The sequence below is a fragment of the Elephas maximus genome, chromosome 25 (genome assembly GCF_024166365.1).
Source record: "Elephas maximus indicus isolate mEleMax1 chromosome 25, mEleMax1 primary haplotype, whole genome shotgun sequence".
Lineage (NCBI taxonomy): Eukaryota > Metazoa > Chordata > Mammalia > Proboscidea > Elephantidae > Elephas > Elephas maximus.
In genome coordinates, this window is record NC_064843.1 from 12,407,766 (window position 1) to 12,429,731 (window position 21,966).

The window sequence follows — 21,966 nt, forward strand, 5'->3', positions numbered from 1 at the left end:
GATGCAACTGTGATGCACACATTTCTTGATTTTAAACCATGCAGTATCCCCTTGCTCTGTTCGAGCGACTGCCTCTTAGACTATGTATGTGTTCCAAATGAGCACAATTAAGTGTTCTGGAATTCCCATTCGTCTCAATATTATCCATAATTTGTTGTGTTCTACACAGTCGAATGCCTTTGCATAGACAATAAAACACAGGTAAACATCACTCTGGTATTCTCTGCTTTCAGACAAGATTTGACATCAGAAATGATATCCCTTGTTCCATGTCTTCTCAATCTGGCTTGAACCACTGGCAGTTCCTGTCGATGTACTGCCACAACCACTTTTGAATGATCTTCAGCAAAATTTTACTTGTGTGTGATATTAATGATATTGTTTTATAATTTCCGTATTCTGTTGGATCACCTTTCTTTGGACTGGGCACTGTCATGGATTAAATTGTGTCCCCCAAAAATATGTGTTTGGCTACATGATTCCCAGTATTGTATGATTGTCTATCATTTTGTCATCTGATGTAATTTCCCTATGTGTTGTAAATCCTATCACTATAATGGATTAGTGGCAGTTATACTGATGAGATCTATAAGATTAGGTAGTATTTTAAGCCAGTCTCTTTTGAAATATAAAAGAGAGTAGTGAGCAAAGAGACATGGAGACCTCAAACCACCAAGAAAGCACTGTCAGGAGCACAGTGCATCCTTTGGATGCAGGGTTCCTGTGTGGCGAAGCGCCTAGTCCAGGGGAAGATTGATGAGAATGACCTTCCTCCAGAGCCGACAGAGAAAGAAAGCCTTCCCCTGGAGCTGAAGCCCTGAATTTGGACTTGTAGCATACTAGACTGTGAGAAAATAAATCTCTTTTTGTTAAAGCCATCCACTGTGGTGTTTCTGTTACGGCAGCACTAGATGACTAAGACAGAATTTGGTACCAAGAGAGTGGGGTGCTGCTCTAACAGATATCAAAAATGTGGAAGCAGTTGTGAAACTGAATGGATGCAGTACGCAGAAGGAAATCAGGAGAACTGTTAACACCGGTGTTTTAGTCATCTAGAGGTACTATAACAGAAATACCACGAGTGGATGGCTTTAACAAAGAAAAGTTTGTTCTTTCACAGTCCAGTAGGCTAGAAGTCCGAATTCAGGGCGCTGGCTCCAAGGGAAGGCTTTCTCTCTCTCTCAGCTCTGAAGGAAGGTCCTTGTGATGCATCAGTCTTCCCTTGGTTTGGGAGCATCTCAGCGCAGGAACCTAAGGACCAAAGGACGTGCTGTGTTCCCGGAGCTGCTTTCTTGGTGACATGAGGTCCCCACGTATGTTGGCTCTCTTTCGTCTTTTATATCTCAAAAGAGATTGGCTTAAGACACTACCTAATCTTGTACACTTCATCAATATAACTGCCACCAATCCATCTCATTCGTCATAGTGGTAGGATTTACAACATATAGGGAAATCACATCAGAAGATAAAATGGTAGACAGTCATACAAGGGAATCATGACTTAGCCAAGCTCACAGATATTTTGGGGGGACACAATTCAATCTGTGACAACCAGAGAAGGCACAAATGGTGACAAACAGCAGCAGAGGACCAGCAGCAGCAGTGAGCTGGCAGCAGTAGAATCAGGAGAATAGCTCCGGACAGTGCTGGAGCTGACCCACGGAGTGAGAGAGCTGAGTGTTTTTGCGCAGGAGGCTTCCTGGCAGAGTGGGGAACCTCCAGGCACTTCTTGGTGGAGCTACTGAGTTTTGGAACACTTGCCCCAGCAGGGCAGATGCAGGCATGAGGGCCGAGAGGCCAAGGAACCACGAAACAGAAGCTGAAGAGATAAGGAACAGAGGAAGCCAAACTGCCTCAGTCTCAGAGTATAGCCATGACCTCTGGAGTTTCTAAGGGTGGAGTCACCACTCAGATGGACTAGGAGAATGGTGTGCCTTTGACGAGAGAGCAGAGTTGCTATACCAGTGGGCCTGGAAGGCGAAGCTGAAGCCCAGGGCTGAGGGGCCACCACTCAGAATCCAGAGAGTGTAGCCAATACCTAGGGTCTAGAGGGCAGGGCTGTTGTGTGAATGGTCTCAGAGAACAGAGGGTTATTTTCAAGCCTTGAGGGCTAATGTAATGTGTTCTGCTAACTTGTTTGGTTGCCTGTGATGCCTTGTTTCCCTCCAGTTTCTCCCATTTGTTATGGAAACGCCTAGCTTGTGCCTGCCGGTTGCACCACTGTATTTTTGGAAGCAGATAACTTGTATTCTAGATTTCACAGATGAAGAGGAATTTTTGGATTTTGGACTTGGAGTTGATTTATGACTTTTGCTATGATACAGTGGGGTGAATCTGTTTTAAATGTGACAAGGACATGAATTTTTGGGAGCCAAAGGGTGGAATGTCATGGCTTGAGTTGTGTCCCCCAAAAATATGTGTATCAATTTGGCTACATTATTTCCAGTATTGTATGATTGTCTATCATTTTGTCATGTGATGTGATTTCCCTATGTGTTGTAAATCCTATCACTATGATGTTAATGAGATAGACTAGTGGCAGTTTTATTGATGAGATCTACAAGATAAGGTAAGCCAAACTCTTTTGAGATATAAAAGAGAGAGGTGAGCAGAGAAACAGGGTTACCTCATACCACGAAGAAAGCAGTGCCGGGAGCAGAGTGCATCCTTTGGACTTGGGGTTCCTGTGTGGAGAAGCTCCTAGTCCAGGGGAAGATTGACAAGAAGGACTAAGTCAGGCACAAACATGGATCTCTTCCAGTTGGCTAACTAGGTAGACGTCTTCCCAGTTTCTTGGCATAGATGAGTGAGCACCTCCATTGCTGCATCCATTTGTTGAAACATTTCAATCGGTATTCCATCAATTCCTGGAACCTTGTTTTGCCAGTTCCTTCAGTGCAGCTTGGACTTCTTCCTTCAGTAGCATTGGTTCTTGATCATATGCTACCTCCTGAAATGGTTGAACGTCAACCAGTTCTTTTTGGTACAGTAATTCTGTGTAATCTTCCATCTTCTTTTTTTTTTTTTTAAATTGTGGTTTAAGTGAAAGTTTACACATCAAGTCAGTCTGTCATATAAAAACTTATACACACCCTGCTATGTACTCCTAGCTGCTCGCCCCCTAATGAGACAGCACACTCCCTCTCTCCACCCTGTATTTCCTGTGTCCATTCAGCCAGCTCCTTTCCCCCTCTGCCTTCTCATCTTGCCTCCAGACAGGAGCTGCCCACATAGTCTCATGTGCCCACTTGAGCCAAGAAGCTCACTTCCACCAGTATCATTATCTGTCTTATAGTCTAGTTCAACCTCTCTCTGAAGAGTTATCTTCGGGAATGGTTCCAGTCTTGGGCTAACAGACGGTCCAGGGTCTTCCATCTTCTTTTGATGTTTCCTGTTTCATTCAGTATTTTACCCATAGTATAACTCAAAATTGGAACTCGAGGCTTGAATTTTTTTCTTCACTTCTTTTAATGTGAGATTCTGAGCGTGTTCTTCCCTTTTGGTTTTTTAAATTCAGGTCTTTGCACATTTCATTATAGCATTTCACTTTGTCTTGAGCTGCCTTGTGAAATCTTCTGTTCACCTCTTTTACTTTATCATTTCTCCCATTCACTTTACCTACTCTGTGTTCAAGAGCAAGTTTCAGGGTCTTTTCCGACATCCATTTTGGTCTTGTCTTTCTTTCCTGTCTTTTTGCACACACACAGAAATGGAAGGTGGGGTATTATCTTTGCAGAAGTTGTTGTGAGCCCTGGAGGGACTCAGTTCAGACTCCAAATTCCTCAGAGTGCAGAGACATAGGGAATTGAACACTGCTGGAACTGTGGGAGTCAGAAGCTGACTACTGCTGCCCTGATGGGTCTGGAGGGAGACCTTAGAGGCTCTTTCTCCACAGGCCTTAGGCTGTGTTTCCCCTTCTCTCTGACTCAGTAGCAGAAACTGATCTGGGACATGGAGCTCAAATCTGAGGTGTGGGAGCAAGAGGGACACAGTAAGTTGTGACAGGTAAGGGAGAGTGTCAGGGAACAGACTTGAGGGCTTGTAGGCCAGAAATGAATAAAGGTAGAAAATCCAGAGAAGCTGAGTAGATTGAGACTGTGTTGATTGTTGAGTGAGGTGGGCGAGAGAGGACAGGATCCCTGCTCAGGAGGCATGGGTTTAGGACACAGTGAAGGATCCAGCAGCATCAAGTTGCGTCTCCGCCCACAGGTCCTGGATGCATGGAAACAAGGGCTTTCATAATTGACGTTTGAAGAAATTACCTCAAGCAGCGGAAATCCATCTTGAGGTGAAATAACTTCCAGCTGGCTCTGTGGCAGAATTTCAAGGCAGTCACTGGACTGACTGTGGCCATTACATTGCCTGATCCTTCGGCCGGAGGAGAGCAGGACTGGGAGAAGATTTTGGCATCACAGAACAGGGAAGACATGGAGACCATGAAGAAATTGACTCAAAAACATAAGGCAACAGGTGAGTTGAGGGTTTGGAGAGGTGAAGGGGCAACCAAGGCTTCAGGTTCAGGTGAGAATGCTTCAGAGGCCACAGCTGAGTGAAGTGACTACTTCCTTCCATTCCAGGGCTGAGAAGAGCTACTCTGGGAGCACCCTGGGAGGTCTGCTTTCTCAGAATTTCTCTTTCTCCCTTAGGTTTGTCTTCTAAGGATACTGACTGGCCACAAGAGAAAAGGAAGCCCCAAATACTGGTGAGTTGAAATTACCTTATTATTCTGAAATGCTGGTCCCTCTCCCAGAGTATAGGCATATATTCCCTGTCTTGGGAAGGGAGAAGGCGATCAACATTTAGGCCATTCATGCCTTTGTGTCAGGTATCCTGTTAGACATTTTAGAATGGTTTCTTCATTTTTTTTTTTTTTTTCATTGAACTTTAGATGAAGGTTTACGGAATAAACTAGTTTCTCATCAGACAGTATACACGTTGTTCCATGACATTAGTTAACAACCCCATGACATGTCAACACTCTCCGTCCTCAACCCTAGGCTCTGTTCCCTCCTGCCCCATGGTTTCTCCATTTTTGCATTTTATTTTTCTCATTGAAAACATAGCCAAGGTCAAAATTAAGAACCCAGGAAACTAAGACATAAGGAATGTTTTTGAAAAGCTGAAATTATTGAAATTTTTAGATTTATTATTAAATTTCACTATATATCCACATGCATGCTCTCTAATGATAGCGTCTTATATACTGGGCGTCTTTTTCCTTTTGAATTACTGAACTTTTTAAACATACAAAAGTACAGAGTATAGTGAAAATAGATTCTCAGGTCGCATTATGTAGTTTCAACAATCATCTGTAATGGCCGCTATTATTTATAGGAATATGATTTTGTGTCAATAAATCTGAAACTGTCAAATGTCAAATATCAAAATAACCAGCTTTCCCCTTCTCTGTTCAGTTCTGACACCAGCTGCCCACATAGCACTTCTTTCTCTGACCCTGGCCACCTGGAGCTCGGTCAGTCTCACAAGTTAAAAGGATACTGTTCTTCACACTGCCTGATAGGCCGATGCTGGACACAGATTTGAGAGTCCACAGTACACCCTCAGTTCTGACCTAATGGCTATAAATTTGGAGTGTCCCTTATTCCTTTGGGATGCCAGTTACAAGATTGTGAGCCTCCCAGTCTCCCTTTCTTCTGACCTGCTGGGCACAAATTCCAGGTTTTCCTCTACCCCTTCAGGATGCCAGCTGCAAGCTTGGGAGTCCCCTCCTGGAATTCCGCACTTCTGACCTGTTGGCTCCCACTGCTCCTTTGGGTATGATAATTCACTGGAATGACTCACAGAATGCACAAAAAGAGCTGTGTTCATGATTACAGGTTTATTACAGAAAAAAAAGGATATAAATAAAGAGATGCACAGGGCAAGGTCTAGGAGAGTTCCCAGTGCAGAGCTGCAGAGCTTTGTGTCCCAGAAAAGAATGTGCTGCCACCTCTTGTGCACTGATGTCTCTCACCAACCAGGAAGCACATGGAGCTTCCGTGTCCAGAGCTTCTGTTGACTTTATTACTTCGTCATGATTGATTGCATCAGCCCTCATCTCTCCCCTGAGGACTGCTGGGCTTTGAGAGAAGTGATGCCTCCTCACTGATCTTGATGTGCATCTATATTCATGTAGTGTTCTGTGAACTGAAGAGCAAGCAGAAAAGTCTGTACGTTATGCATTTACTCACAGTTAATGTACCACGGCAACTGAAATTTGAACCATTTCCTTGGATGACCAAGGTTATTTAACTAAACCATGGTAACTGAAATTCATGTATATTGGAACTGTGCAAAGTGAGGAGTTCCTGTATGGATTGTAAATTATAACTCAATAAAGTGTTTGTAGGAGCCCTGGTCAGACAATGATTAAGTGCCAGGCTGCTAGCCAACAGATCGGTGGGTTCAACCCATCAGCCACTCCACAGAAAAAGATGTGATGGTCTGCTTCTGTAAAGATTACAGCCCTGGAAATCCTATGGGACAGTACTACTCTATCCTGTAGGGTCGCTATGAGTCAGAATCAGTGCAGTGGCAATGGCTTAAAGTGTTTTTGTTTTTGAAGATTAAGTTATTTGTAAATGTCCTTTTTCTGGAATATTACTGTGATTCTCTTGCCAGCTGTTTTGCATAGATGAGTTACTACTCTACCTGATGAGTGAAGTGTTAAGGACTTTATTAGAAAAGGACATTAAAATACAGACACAAAGATAGTGATTTCACAGATCCCATTTAGTTCCTGAACTCCTCGGAAATGCTCCGTTGAGACCCCATCTGTTCACTCCCACTTTTCTCTGCAGTTAAAGTTTCCTTCCATCTTCTCCTTAAAATCTTCACTGTCCCTTCATGCCCAGCACAAGCCCCACCTCCCTGACACCTTTGGTTCTTTTCTAGCCCATCCTGTACAAGCCTGTCTTTGTATTCCTCCGTTGTGAATTCTCAGTCACTTTTCTGCATACTGCTTAGTGCTTTCCAACTGGTTCACACAGCATCTCTCCAGTGAAGTCATAGGTGTGTGAGGACCAGGATGGGATTTGTGCATCACTTGTGCTCCCACAGATTTTATCACAAAGCCAGGTGTACAGTTGTGTCCAGGAGAAGCTGATGTGGGGAACTGTGTTCTCTGAAAAGACTTAGATGAACTTTCTCAGGTCCAGACTCTTGAGGGCCACCAATTAAACTTCTTTCATTGGGAAAATGGTTGCTGATTTGCTGTGCATTGATTTATTGCTTATTGTAGGAACCAGTTACATTCGAGGATGTCACTGTAGTCTTCACAGAGGCAGAATGGGAGAGACTGAGCTCTGAGCAGAAGAACCTGTACAAAGAAGTGATGCTGGAGATTTACAGGAATCTGCTTTCGTTGGGTGAGCATGTGCTCTTTTCTTTTCCTTCATAGTTCAGTATTTATTGGCCACCTACTATGTGTCAAAGGACCTCTGGTGGTGTAGCATGTAAGCACTCATCTGCTAACCAAAAGGCCAGCGATTCGAACCCACCAGCTGCTCTGCCGGAGAAAGTACTTAGTTTCTGTCAAGGTTACAGTCTTGAAAACCCTATGGGGCAGTTCTACTCTGTCCTATAGGATCGCTGTGAGTCAGAATCGACTCAATGACAACGAGTTTTTTGCTTTTCTATATGGCATATGTTCCTGGGTGGTACATACAGTTTTTTCTCAGCTATTAACCTAAAGGTTGATGGTTTGAACCCATCCTACGGCACCACAGAAGAAAGGCGTGACAATCTGCTTTTTAAAGATTACAGCCAATAAAAGCCTATGGAGGAAATAAAATAAATAAATAAATAAACAGAAACAAAAAATAAACCCTATGGAGCAGTTCTACTCTGTAACATATGGGGTGGCTGTGGGTTGGAATCAGCTCAATGGCAGTGAGTTTGGTGTTTTTTGTTTCGCCTTTACTATGTGCCGGATAATGTTCGAGACACTCAGGACACATTAGTACGTGTAATAGTTGGAAATCCCTGCCCTCCCTGGGCTTACCTTCGAGAATAAGGAGACAGATGACAAACAGTAAATGTTATATATGGAGATACTGCAATATGGTATATTAAAAGGTGACAAATGCTATGAAGTGAAAACCTAGTGATAGAATAGAGCGGGGAGACAGGGGTATTGGATGTGGCAGGGTGGCTGGCTGAATTTTGAAATTGGGTATTTGAAATCAGTGAAAAGGGAACATCTGACCAAAGACTTAATGTGGTGAGGGAGTTAGAACTCTGGGTACCGAAGGCAAGGGCATTTCAGATGGAGGGTGTTGTCGTTGGTGCCAAGGCCTTAAGGAAGGGATGTGCCTGCCAAGTGTGAGGAATTGTAAGGAGCCCAGTGAAGTTGGGGCACAGTTTGCAAAGGGAGAGTCATGAGAAATGCCTTCTGCAACAGAAGGTAAAATTAAATGCCAAGCTTTTTAGGGCTTTTGGAATTAATAAAGTACATTTTGTCTTTTACCATTTATTAAAATATCTACAATGATTCTTAAATCTTGGTTGATAAATACATCAATTGCAATGTATCAAGGGTCAGCCAGCTTTTCTCTAAAGGACCAGATGGCAGCTATTTAGGTTTTTCGGCCATATGGTCTCCGTCACAACTGTGCATCCTCCTGTTACGGTGCAAAAGCGGTTACCAAGAACACGTAAACAAATGGTCATGACCGTGTTCCAATACAGCTCTGTTTATGGACACTGAAATTGAAGTTCATATAATTTTCACATCTTAAAAATACTATTCTTTTGACTTTTTTCCTGACCATTTAAAAATGTAAAAAAAATGCTTAGGTTACATGCTGTGCAAAAACAGGCAGAGCTGGATGTGGCGTCTGGGCCATCATTTTCCCATCTCTTGTTCTAGATCAGCACTGCACAGTAGAAATATAACGTGAGCCACATAGGTAGTTTAAAATCTCCTAGTAGCCACATCAAAAAGAAGTAAAGCTAAACAGGTGAAATTAATTTTAGTAATATATTTTATCTGACACAATATGTCACACTATTACCATTTCAACATATAATCAATGTAAAAAGTATTTGCTAGGTATTTCTTTTTTTGCACAAAGTCTTCAAAATCTGATGTGTATTTTATACTTAGAACACATCTTAGTTCAGAGTAGCCACATTTCAAGTGCTCAGTAAGCATATATGGTAAGTGGCCACCATATTGGTTACTGCATTTCTAGATATTTTACATCTCTAGAGTAGCCATGTTGTCTTCGTCATCTAGTGCTCCTATAACAGAAATAACACAAGTGGCTGGCTTTAACAGAGAAATTTATTCTCTTACAGTCTAGTAGGCCAGAAGTCCGAATTCAGCACACCAGCTCTAGGGGAAGGCTTTCTCTCCTCAGTTCTGGGGGAAGGCCCTTGTCGTCAGTCTTTCGCTTGTCTAGGAGCTTCTCAGCGCAGGAACCCCAGGTCAAAAGGATTCACTCTGCTCCCAGTGTTCCTTTCTTGGTGGTATGAGGTCCCCCTGTCTCTCTGCTCACTGCTCTCTTTTATATTTTGAAATAGGCTGACTCAAGATACAATCGAATCTTGTAGATTGAGTCCTGTCTTGTTAGCATAACTGCCTCTAATCGTGCCTCATTAACATCATAGAGGTAGGATTTACAACAGATAGGATAATCACATCAGATGACAAAATGGCGGACAGTAACCATTTCTGGGAATCATGGCCCAACCAAGTTGAAACACATTTTGGGGGAATATAATTCAACCCGTGACACGTAGAGAAGAATCACATTTTTAGAGACTGAAACAGTTCCAAGTAGGCTTTTCTTTCAGACAGCATGGTTGTTTCCATGATGCAGATTCACTTTGTTCCATTTTCATCTTCTTTGACATGTTCTTTTCTTCTTTTACCTGGTTTGAACCTGCCCCATCATGGGCTATATCCATCAAAGTCAATACAGGTAGTCCCTGACCTAACATGTACTTGAGTTAAGATGAAGTGTACTTAACGAATGTCTTTTATTTTTTTTTTTTGGTACCTGTTTTTGTTAGTAATATATACCACATATAATGTTGCAGCACCTATTTTGCTAGTGTTATCGTTCTGATGCCAACCTCCAAAGACAAAGATCGGGTTTAAAAGATACGGATAATAAAAGGCAATAATAAAGAGAACTTTAAAAAAGAAAAAGTATTCTACTTACATCAGAATGGACTTAGGACGCACTGTTGGAGGATGAGACTCTATCCTAAGTCAGGGACTACCTGTTTAGATTTATTCAGTTCAGTCTCGTTTTGTGTGTTTTGATTTGGTCTAATTACCATGGAAGCAGCAAATTTGCAAAAGACGTTTTTAAAGCATTAAAAAGCGATGATGTCACCTTGAGGACTAAGGTTTATCTGACCCAAGCTACGGTATTTTCAGTCACCTCGTATACATGCAAAAGCTGGACAATGAGTAAGGAAGACCAAAGAAGAGTTCATGACCTTAAATTATGGTGTTGGTGAAGAATATTGAATATACTTCGTGGACTACAGGAAGAATGAACAGATTGCCTTGGAAGAAGTTCAGCCAGAGTACTCCTTTGAACTGAGAGTGGTGAGACTTTAGCTCACGTACTTTGGACATGTTATCAGGAGGGAGCAGTCCCTGGAGAAGGGCATTATGCTTGGTAAAGTGTCAGCAAAAAAGAGAAAGACTTTCAACGAGATGGATTGACAGTGGCTACAACAGTGGGCTCAAACATAGCAATGATTGTGAGGATGGTGCAGGACTGGAAAGTGTTTCGTGGTACACGTGGTGGCTATTAGAACCAATTTGACAGCACCTAACAACTAAAAACAAAAACAGTCTAATTAGATTTGGTTTTTATTTTTATCAGGTCATGGTGTTTTTGTACGTTAATACATTTGACTGGTTCTGAGGAAAATACTAGAATTACATGGTTCAAATTAATCTTGAAATCCTAGATTCCTGGATCCAGTTGAATTTCTTGACGTGTTTTCCTTTCTCTTGTTCACCACCACAGTATTCTGAGTTCTCTAGTCTCTTGTGTCTGCTTTTCCTTATTTCTCTTTTCTTCATACTATAGCGGTCCACAGGACTTAGTGTCATGTACTCTTTTCATTTGTCTATATTCACGTCCTCAGGAAGGTTGTGAACTTCCATGATTTCGATGAACTCATTTCCGCATTGTCACCGTCTCACCTGTATTCCTACTTGCCTGAAAAAAGTCAAAAGTGTATTCCCAGATATACCGGACTTGGAGGTCATGCTACTTTTCCTCCTAAACCAGTCTCTTCTTCTCTTCCTTCATGTATTCATTTCATCATGTCTTTTCTTTCAAGTGCACTGTTAAAAATAAATGGACCAATTCTCCCTGAAATAATCTTTAAAGATTTCATAGAAAGATATTTAAGTCAGCTTAGGCTAGGAAATTTTATAGCACACAGCCCCAATAATTTAATCACTCATAACAGCAGGTGGTCATTTCTCACTTATATTGTCTTGTGCCTACAGTTCAAGTGCAACTCAGCTCATTGGTTTTGGGATCCAGGCATAAAGAGCAGCCCCTCTCTGGGTACTGGGGTTCTCAGGGCAGAGGGGCAAAGAGAGCAATGATGGAACCACACTGTAGCTCTCAAAACTTGTTTGAATGTGGCACTAAATTCCACTAACCTTCATTGGCCAAAGCAAATCACATAGCCACATCTAGTGTCATTGTGGTGGGAAAGATAATTTTTCTGCAGGAACAGGCTAGGTAGGGAGGGGCAGCAAATATTTTGACCACGATACAATTTACCACAAGAGGAACTTAAGCTGAACCTTAAAAAGTAGTGGGATTCAGGTACCTGGGCGTTGTAGAAGGCTAATACAGCCACTGCTAACCCTAAGATTGGAGATTTGAATCTATCCAGAGGTGCCTCAGGAAAAAGGCCTGGCAGTCTCCTGGAAAATGAGCCATTGAAAACCCTATGGAGCACAGTTCTACTCTGACATACATGGGATTACCGTGAGTCAGAATAGACTTGTTGGCAACTAGTTTGTTTTTGGTTTAATGGGGGCCAAGGTACATGTAGGAACCCTGGTAGCCCTATGTTAAGTGCTTGCCTGCAAACAGAAAGGTTGACAGCTCGAACCCAACAGCTGTGCCACAGGAGGAAGATGTGGTAGTCTCCTTCTGTAAAGATGTACAGTCTTGGAAAGCCTACGGGCAGTTCTGCTCTGTACTATAAGATCACTATGATTTGGAATTGACTGCGTGGCAACGAGTTCTAAGGTAGGCTTAAAAGTTATAAGCATATTACCCACTTGCTTCCTTCTTCCGTTTTTCTCTTTTCCGAATTATTTCAAAGCTAATCCTTTATATGATGTATTACCTAAATATTTTACATTTCTCTAAAAACTAAAGGTGGACTCTTACTTAGCCTCAATACCACCGTCATATCCAACAAAGTTATTGATGGTAGCTCAGCAGCATCTAATACCAAATCTGTCTTAAAATTTCTTTGATTTTTCTCAAAAAATATTTTTATACATTAGAATTAGGTTATCAGTTATCCCAGAGTTAATTTATAAATTTAACAGAATTCCAATTAAAAAAAAAAATAGGAATAGGCTCTTTTATGAAGTACACATGGAAAAGAATATCCAGGAAAAAAACTGAAAAGAAAAAGCTAAAACAGAGTACTAGCCTTATCAGACCTTAAAACCTGCTATGAAACCTTTATAAGTAAAACAGTGTGGTACTCATATGAGTAGACAAATACGCCAGTGGGATAAAAAAGGAAGTCAGGAGATCTCACAGTTATATTTGTAACTTTATTATATGATAAAGGCAGTATCTCAAACCACGTTCATAAAGATGGACATTTTAATAAAGGATGTCGGGCAACTAGGTATCCATTTAGAAAAATATAATATTGGACAATACCTCATACCATACACAAGAAAAATTCCAAATGATCAGAGATCTAAATGTAAAAAACACAGGTGTGCTAGAATATAGGTAAACTCCTTCATAACCTGGGCATAGAAAAGATTTCTAAATTTGGCTAAAACTCCAAATGCATTAAAGATTGATAAATTTGATGCTAAAAGCAAAGCCAAAAGAGAAATGGCGTACTTGAAGAAGTATTTGGCACATATATCACTTACGAAGACTTATTTCCCCTTATGTAGAAAGAATTTTAAAACTTGAGGAAAAAATAAAAATACATGAATGGGGAGTTCACAAAGTAAGATATAACATTGTGCTTAAGTGTATGAAAAGATGTTTAACTTCACTTCTAATGAGATAAATGCAAATGGAATTACACTTAGATATGTACCATTTTCACCCATGACATTGGCAATATTTCAAAAGGTTGACAAAACACTGTTGGCAAAGTTGAGGGAAATAGACACTATTATACATTGCATATGGCAATGTGAAATGGTGCAACCATTATAGAGGGAAGCATGACAATATCTAACAAAACGAAATACGCATATACGTGGACCCGATAATCCTATTACTTTTAGGAATTTACCCTGAAGATTCACCTTCAACAAGGTGAAGATACTTTTATACAAGGTTATTCATTGCAGCATTATTTGTACATAAAATGTCAGAAGTAACCTAATGCCCATATATAGTAAATTGGTCTAGGAGTTATGGTACATCCTCCCTATGAATTTCTACAAAGGTATTCAAAAAGAATAAGAAAGATATCTCTGAACTGATGCAGCATGAAAATTCCAGGATACATTGTGAAAACAAGTGCAAAGATTGTTTATTAAAAAAAAGAAAATTACACATCTAACTTCCAAAGCTAATAGAGGAATTTAGCAAAGTTGCTGGATATAGGTCAACAAACAAAAATCAGTTGGGTTTCTATGCACCAGCAATGAGATCTGAAGGGAAATTAGGGTTACAATTCCATTTGTAGTAGCATCTAAGAGAATAAAATACCTAGGAATAAATTTAACCAGGGACTCGAAGGACTCACCCAGTAAAAATTATAAAACTGCTGACAAAGAAGACAAATAGGTGTTCCATGTTCATGGATTGGAAGACTTTGTTAAGATGTCAGTACTATCCAGAGCAATCCATAAGTTCAATGCAATCTTTATCAAAATTCTAACAGCCTTCTTTACAGAAATGGGAAAGCCAGCCTTCAACTTTATATGATATGGCAGGAGGCCCCGAATAGTTGAAGCAATGTTGAAAGAGAAGAACAAAGTAGGAGGACTCACACATAGTATACAGGCACAGTAATCAAAACAGCCTGGTACTGGTACAACAATAGACAAGAAGACCAACAGGATAGAATTGAGAGTCTAGAAATAAACCCATACAGCAGTGGTTCACTGATTTTTGACAAGGGTGCTAAGTCCATTTGATAGGGAAAGAAAAGCCTCTTCACTAAGTGGTGCTGGGAAAATTGGATTTCCACATGCAGAAAAATGAAATAGTACCCATGCCTCACTCCATACACGAAAACAAATTAAAAATGGACTAAGGATCTAAATGTGCAAACTAAAACCATAAAACTGTTAGAAGAAAATGCAGTCAGGCCTAGCTTTTATCAGTGGATTAACTAACAAACAGAGCACGCGTTTTACCTTTTTTTTTTTTTTTGCAAACCCCACCCTTGCCCCTCCCCAAGGTATTTTCATACAGGCTATGCCAGTTGAATATACATTTTACCTTAGAGGACATTCACATGGACCCCAAACACACAAAAAGATGCTCAATGTTATTAGCCAAAACAGACATGCAAACCAAAACCACGATGAGAGACCATTTCACTACAACTAGGATGGCTAAGATAAAAAATAGCAATAACAGATGTTGGTGATGATGTGGGGAAATTGGACCGCTTATGCGTTTCTGGTGGGAATGTAAATGGGATGACCATTGTGGGAAATAGTGTGGTGGTTCCTCAAAAAACTAAAAATAGAGCTACCATGTGACCCAGAAATTCTACCCTTAGGTATATACCCAAAAGACTTGAAAGCAGAAACTTGTGCATCAATGTTCAGTGCAGCACTGTTTGCACATAAAATGTTGGAAGTAACCTAAATGCCCAATCAACAGATGAAGTGATAAACAAAATGTGGTGCGTACATACGATGAAATACTGCTTATCCAGAAAGAGAAATGAAACCTTGATACATGCTGCAATATGGATGGAGCTTGAAGACATATTATATTGAATGAAATAAAGCAACCACAAAAGGACAAATATTGTATGACCTCATGTATATAAAAAGACAAGAAAAGGCAGACGTATAAATGCCAAAATTTATTACTGGGTACCAGGGGTGACAGGGAAAAGGGGAAACGGGCTAATGGTGATGAAAAAATCCCATTTATTAAGGTAGGGTTCTACAGCCAACTGCTGTAATTGCTGTCCATAAGTTGTACACGTGTAAAAAGTTGAATTGGCAAAAGTGTGACATATTTACAACAACAAAATAAGGGTAGCTGCTGAGGCTGCTTATGTACAACCAAAAGCCTCATGGGATTTAGATCCTTGATTTGGAGGTTTAGGGTCATGATTTCGTGGGGCATTCCAGCTAATTGGCCTAATAACATTTTCAGTGCTTCTGTTCTACCTCCTAGTTCCTTGTGTCGTGCCTGGAGTCTTAAAAGCATGCAGGTGGCTATCCAAGGCACAACAGTTGGTCTCTATGTGCCTGGAGCAACAGAGAAAGGAGACTCAGGAATAGGAGGAGGGTATGGAATGTGTGACTAATGGCCTCCAGGAACACCTGCCTCCTATACCATAAGACCAGAAGAATTGGATGGTGCCTGGGTACTATTACTGAACATTTTGATCAAAAGATTCCATAGAGGAATGCATATCAAAAAAGGGAAAATGCAGAACAGAATTTCAAATTCTCGTCGACACCAGACTTTCTGGTGCCATGGAGGCCGGATGAAGCCCTGAAACTGTTATCCTAGGATAATCTTTAAACCTTAAACCAAAAATATCTGAAACGTTTTATATATATTTCGGGAAGGGGGGCAACAAAATTATTTAACTAAAACTTTGACATATTTAATAAGCTAAATGTGAAACCATGGGAGAGACATGATTTAAGGGAGTGCATTACTCCTCCTGGATGAGATTGTTTATTTTACAAGCTTGATAGGTGGCTTCCAGGAGTAGCTTCACTGCCAAGTTCGAAGGGTATCTTAGGGCAATAGTCTTGGGGGTTTCTCTAGTCTATCAGTCCAGTAGATCTGACCTTTTTTAGGAATTTGAATTTATTTCTATATTTTTTCTTCGCTTCTATCTGGGACCTTCTGTTGTGTCCCTGGTTAGAATAGTCAGTAGTGGTAGCTGGGAACCAGCTATTTCTTGAGGTCTCAGGTTAGAAGAGGCCGTGGTTCCTGTGGGCTATTACTGCTGTGGACTAGTTTTTTCTTTGAGTCTTTGATATCTTTCATTCTCTTGGTCCTGACAAGTAGAAACCAATAGTTGTATTTTAGATGGCTGCTTGCAAGCCTTTAAGACCTCAGATGCTACTCATCAAACTAGGATGTAGAACATTATGAGCTATGTTATATGCCTGTTGACTAAGTTGTCCCCCAAGACTATGGTCCTAAGCCTTTTAACCCAGTAAACCAGCCCCTTGAGTTGTTTAAATATGTCTAGGAAGTCCCCATAACTGTGCCCATATGTGCTTTATTATACATATGTATATACGTGCAGTGCACACAAACATGTATATACACGTGCCTACAGTTAGACCTATACATGCACACACATGTACTCACGCATCTCTTCCTATATACACAAAAACCAACCCAAACTCATTGCCGCCAGCAGATTCCGACACGTAGTGACCCTATATAGGCATGCCTATCTACCTGTGTAGCCACATATTTTTTAGTTGTTATACTGTTGTTGCAAAATTGTATATGTTATAACATTTACTGAAATTGCCCCTTTTTCTTGCTTACTTCTTAGGGTCTTCATTTATCTTGGTTAAATTGTGCAGACTTCACTGCCTTTCCCGTCACCAAAAAATAACAAGTGTCCACTATCTAGAAAGTGATTCTACCTCCCTCCCCCTTCCATCCCTTACAACTATCAAAGAACTTGCTTTCTGTGTGTGAATCTATTCTTGACTTTTTATAATAGTGGGACTGTGCAATTTTTGTCCTTTTGCGATGGACTTATTTCACTAAGCGTAATGTCTTCCAGATTCATCCATGTTATATTTCACGGACTTCTTTATGTTTGCATAGTATGCCATTGTATTATGTACCACAATTGTTTATCCATCCATCTGTTGATGGGAGCTTTGGTTATTTCCATCTTTTTGCTGTTGTAAATAATGCCGCAATGAACATAGGTATGCATATGTCTGTTCACATTACTGCTTTTATATCTCTTGGATATATTCCTAGGTGTGGGATTGCTAAATGGAAAGGTATTTCTATCTCTTGCTTTTGAGGAAGTGCCATGCCATTTTCAATAGTGGTTGTACCATTTTCACAAGCCAACTAGCAGTGTATAAGAGTTCCAGTTCCCCCACGACCTCACTAGCATTTGTAGTTTTCTGATCGCTGCCATTTTTGCAGGGATTGAATAGTAGCTCACTGTAGTTTCTTTTTCCAAATTTCTTTTATTTTGGTGTTGTTAAGAATATACATAGAAAAACATACACCAATTCAACAGTTTTTACATGTACAATTTAGTGACATTGATTACATTCTTGAAGTTGTGCAACAAATCTCACTCTCCGTTTCTGAGTTGTTCCTCCCTGATTAACATAAACTCACTGTCCTCTAAGGTTCCTAGCTAATATTTCAAGTTAGTGTTGTCAATTTGATCCCATATAGATAGTTCTTAAAAGAACACAATGCTCAGGACAGACCTTTTTCACTAGTTAAGCTAAACTACAGTTTGGTTTTAAGATGACCTCGGAGGATATTTTTGGTTTAAGGCTTAAAGACTACCTCATGGCAATTGTTTCAGAGGTTCATGCACCCTCCCTGGCTACAGAAAGTCTAGAGTCCATAGAATTTGAAACTGTATTCTGTGTTTTTCTCCTATTTGTCAGGATTTTTCTATGTATTTCTTTCATCAAAATGTCCCTGAAGTCTTCTTAAAGCCATACAATAGTCTAGCTTAACTAGTAAAAAAAAAAGTCTGCCTTGGACATTATTCTGTTTTTAGAACTGTATCTATGGAATCAAGTTGACAATGGCAGTTCAAAAGATTAGATAAGAACCTTAAGGGGCAGTGAGTTTATGTTAATGGAGGAAGAACAACTCAGAAAAGGAGGGTGAGAATGGATGCACAACTAAGAATTAACGTCACAGAATTTTACATGTAGAAACTGTTTAATTGGTGAATGTTCTCAACAACAACAAAATGAGTAAAAGTAAAAAAATAAAATTACACACTTGTCTATTTTCACAGAAAGTAACACAGGAAAATAAACCTGAAAGAAATGAGATTGATCACCTAAGGGGTTATGTATATGTGGTATATTTGTGGAAGGATATGAGAAGGAGAGACATTTTTCTGAGATTATCTTTTGAGTAGTTTTTCACATTTGGAGCCATACTAGTGTCCAGTGGAAACCCTGGTGGTGCAGTGGTTAAGTGCTATGGCTGCTAACCAAGAGGTCAGCAGTTCGAATTCGCCAGGCGCTCCTTGGAAACTGTGGGGGCAGTTCTTCTCTGTCCTAGAGGGTCACTGTGAGTTGGAATCGACTCAACAACAGTGGGGTTAGTGTTCAGCATACTCGAAGAAAATTAAATCAGTAAAGATAGGGAGAAAACCCTGAAGTAGTATAAAAGAGAAACAAATCTAACTATTTCAAATGCATGTCACGACCACAGTGAACAGGGGGAAAACAGCCCAGTTAACCTTTGAACAGAGAACTTTGGCTATGTATTCAGTCTAAAGCAATGATTGGCAAATTACAGCCCAAAGGCCAAATCTGGCCTGCCACCTATTTTTGTCAAAGTGTTTTAGAACACAGCCATCCGTTTATGTATTGTTTATGGCTACTTTCATTCTGTTATTGCAGAGTTGAGTAGTTGGAACAGTGTAGTCTGCAAAGCTTACAGTATTTACTGTTTGATCCTTTACAGAAAAAGTTGGCCAGTTTCTTGTCTGTTGACCAAAAAAAAAAAAAAAAAAACTGTACATAAACCTTGAACTGTATTTTGTTTTTTGTAGCTATATGGATCAACTATTCTGAGACCCCTCCCTTTGAATTTTATGATTCAGTAAATGAATAAATATTCAGTAAATAAATAAACCTAGGAGCCAGGTTTGTCACTATTGGAGAAGGGAGATACAAATATGGAATGGGGAAGGCTAGAAAGAACCTGGATTTGGACTGGAATAGGAGGTATCAGAATAGACTCAGGGGTTTTAAAATATTTGGAGACACAAACACACAGATCGACACATACATATACATATACATATACATATACATACATACAATATATACACACCAGGTGAAATTCGAGTAAGTTCAGTACACCTATAACAGTATTGTGCCGTTAGTAGAGTCCAACAGATGGTGACCCCATGCGTGCAGAGTAGAGTTGGTCCATAGGGTTTTCAAGGCTGTGACCTTTCAGAAGCAGATCACCAGGCCTGTCTTCTGAGCCACCAACTTTTCAGCTGGTAGTCGAGTGTTTAACTGTTTGTGCCACCCAGGGACTCCAGCACTGAGATGCTGTCTGTCATAAGGGAAGGAGAACAGCCCAGGCTGCCTACTTACGGCCACTCTAACGGAAACCTTTCTCTCTCCAGCAGAACCGAAGCCAGAACTCTACCCCTGCTCCTCTTGCCGTCTGGCTGTCTCCTGTCAGCAATTCCTCAGCCAGCACGTGCTTCAGATCTTCCCAGGCTTCTGTGCACAACATCACTTCCATCCAGGGCGTTCCAGCCCAGGGCATCAGAAGCAGCCAGAGCAGCAGGATTCTGATCTCAGCTGCTGGAGGGAAAACACAGAAGGTCAAGACAGAGAAGTCTCCAGACCCCTGTGTGGGAGGACAGGGGAGGGAGAGACTTCAAGGGTGTTCTCCAGCCCACCCCAAAGAGAGTCAGCAAGCCCTGGAGAAGGCAACACAGAGATAGGGATAGAGCCCAGCTCAGGCCAAAGGGTAAAGTCTGTGGAAAGGGGCAAAGGGTTGAAGGAATTAGAAACCTCAAGATTTGGAGCAATCATCCATAGAGAGGATGAACCAGACTGTGGCCTGAAGTCAGATTTCATCACACACCAGAGGCCCTTCTTCTGGAGGAAGCCCTATGTTTTTAGTGAGTGTGACCGAGGCTTTAGCCACACGTCAGATCTCATCAGACTCCAGAGGACATACTCAGAGGAGAAGTCTTATGTGTGGCTGGAGTGTGGGCAGGGCTTTAGCCAAGAGTCAGGCCTCATCACACATGAGAGGACACCCTCAGATAAGAAGCCTTATGTTTGCAGTGAGTGTGGCCGAGGCTTTACCCAGAAATCAGTCCTCTTTATTCACCAGAGGACACATGCAGGGGAGAAGCCATATGTGTGCAAGGCATGTGGACGAGGCTTTAACCGCAAGTCAACTCTCATCAGACACCAGAGGACACACTCAGGGGAGAAGCCACATGTGTGCAAGGAGTGTGGCCGAGGCTTTAACCGCAAATCAAATCTCATCAGACACCAGAGGACACACTCAGATGAGAAACCTTACATGTGTCTGGAGTGTGGGCGAGGCTTTAGGCAAAAGTCAGGCCTTCTTCTCCACCAGGGGACACACTCAGGAAAGAAGCCACATGTATGCAAGGAGTGTGGACGAGGCTTTGGCCAGAAGTCAGGCCTCCTTTTCCACCAGAGGACACACACAGGGGAGAAGCCACATGTGTGCAAGGAGTGTGGGCGAGGCTTTAGCCAGAAGTCAGGGCTCTTTTTCCACCAGGCGACACATTCAGGGGAGAAGCCGCATGTGTGCAAGGAGTGTGGGCAAGGCTTTAGCCACAAGTCAAATCTCATCACACACCAGAGAACACACTCAGGTGAGAAGCCTTACGTGTGCCTGGAGTGTGGGCGAGGCTTTAGCCAGAATTCAGGCCTCCATCTCCACCAGAGGACACACTCAGGAGAGAAGCCACATGTGTGCCAGGAGTGTGGGCGAAACTTCAGCCAGAAGTCAGGCCTTACCACGCATCAGAGGACACACTCAGATAAGAAGCCTTATGTTTGCAGTGAGTGTGGCCGAGGCTTTAACCGGAATTCACGCCTCCTTATACACCAGAGGACACACTCAGGGGAGAAGCCTTATGTTTGCAATGAATGTGGCCGAGGCTTTACCCAGAAATCAGTCCTCATTATGCACCAGAGGACACACTCAGGGGAGAAGCCATTTGTGTGCAAGGAGTGTGGGCGAGGCTTTAACCGCAAATCAAATCTCATCACACATCAGAGGACTCACTCAGGTGAGAAGCCACATGTGTGCAAGGAATGTGGCCGAGGCTTTAGCCAGAAGTCGAATCTCATCACACACCAGAGGACACATTCAGATGAGAAACCATATGTGTGCCTGGAGTGTGGGCGAGGGTTTAGCCAGAAGTCAAGCCTCCTCCTCCACCAGGGGACACACTCAGGAGAGAAACCGTATGTGTGCAAGGAGTGTGGGCGAGGCTTTAGCCAGAAGTCAAATCTCATCAGACACCAGAGGACATACTCAAGTGAGAAAACTTACATATGCCTGGAGTGTGGGCGAGGCTTTAGCCAGAAGTCAGGACTCTTTTTCCACCAAGCGACACACTCAGGGGAGAAGCCACATGTGTGCAATGAGTGTGGGCGAGGCTTTAGCCACAAGTCAAATCTCATCACACATCAGAGGACGCACTCAGGTGAGAAACCTTACGTATGCTTGGAGTGTGGGCGAGGCTTTAGCCAGAAGTCAGGCCTCCTTCTCCACCAGGGGACACACTCAGGGGGGAAGCCACATGTATGCAAAGAATGTGGGCAAGGCTTTAGCTATAAGCAAA

At 41.7% G+C, this 21,966-nt stretch overlaps 1 pseudogene; it reads left to right on the plus strand.

Moving 5' to 3' along the window:
• The first annotated feature begins 4,383 nt into the window (after positions 1–4,383).
• Positions 4,384–21,966, plus strand: part of LOC126067739 (zinc finger protein 343-like) — an 88,867-nt pseudogene continuing 71,284 nt past the window's right edge.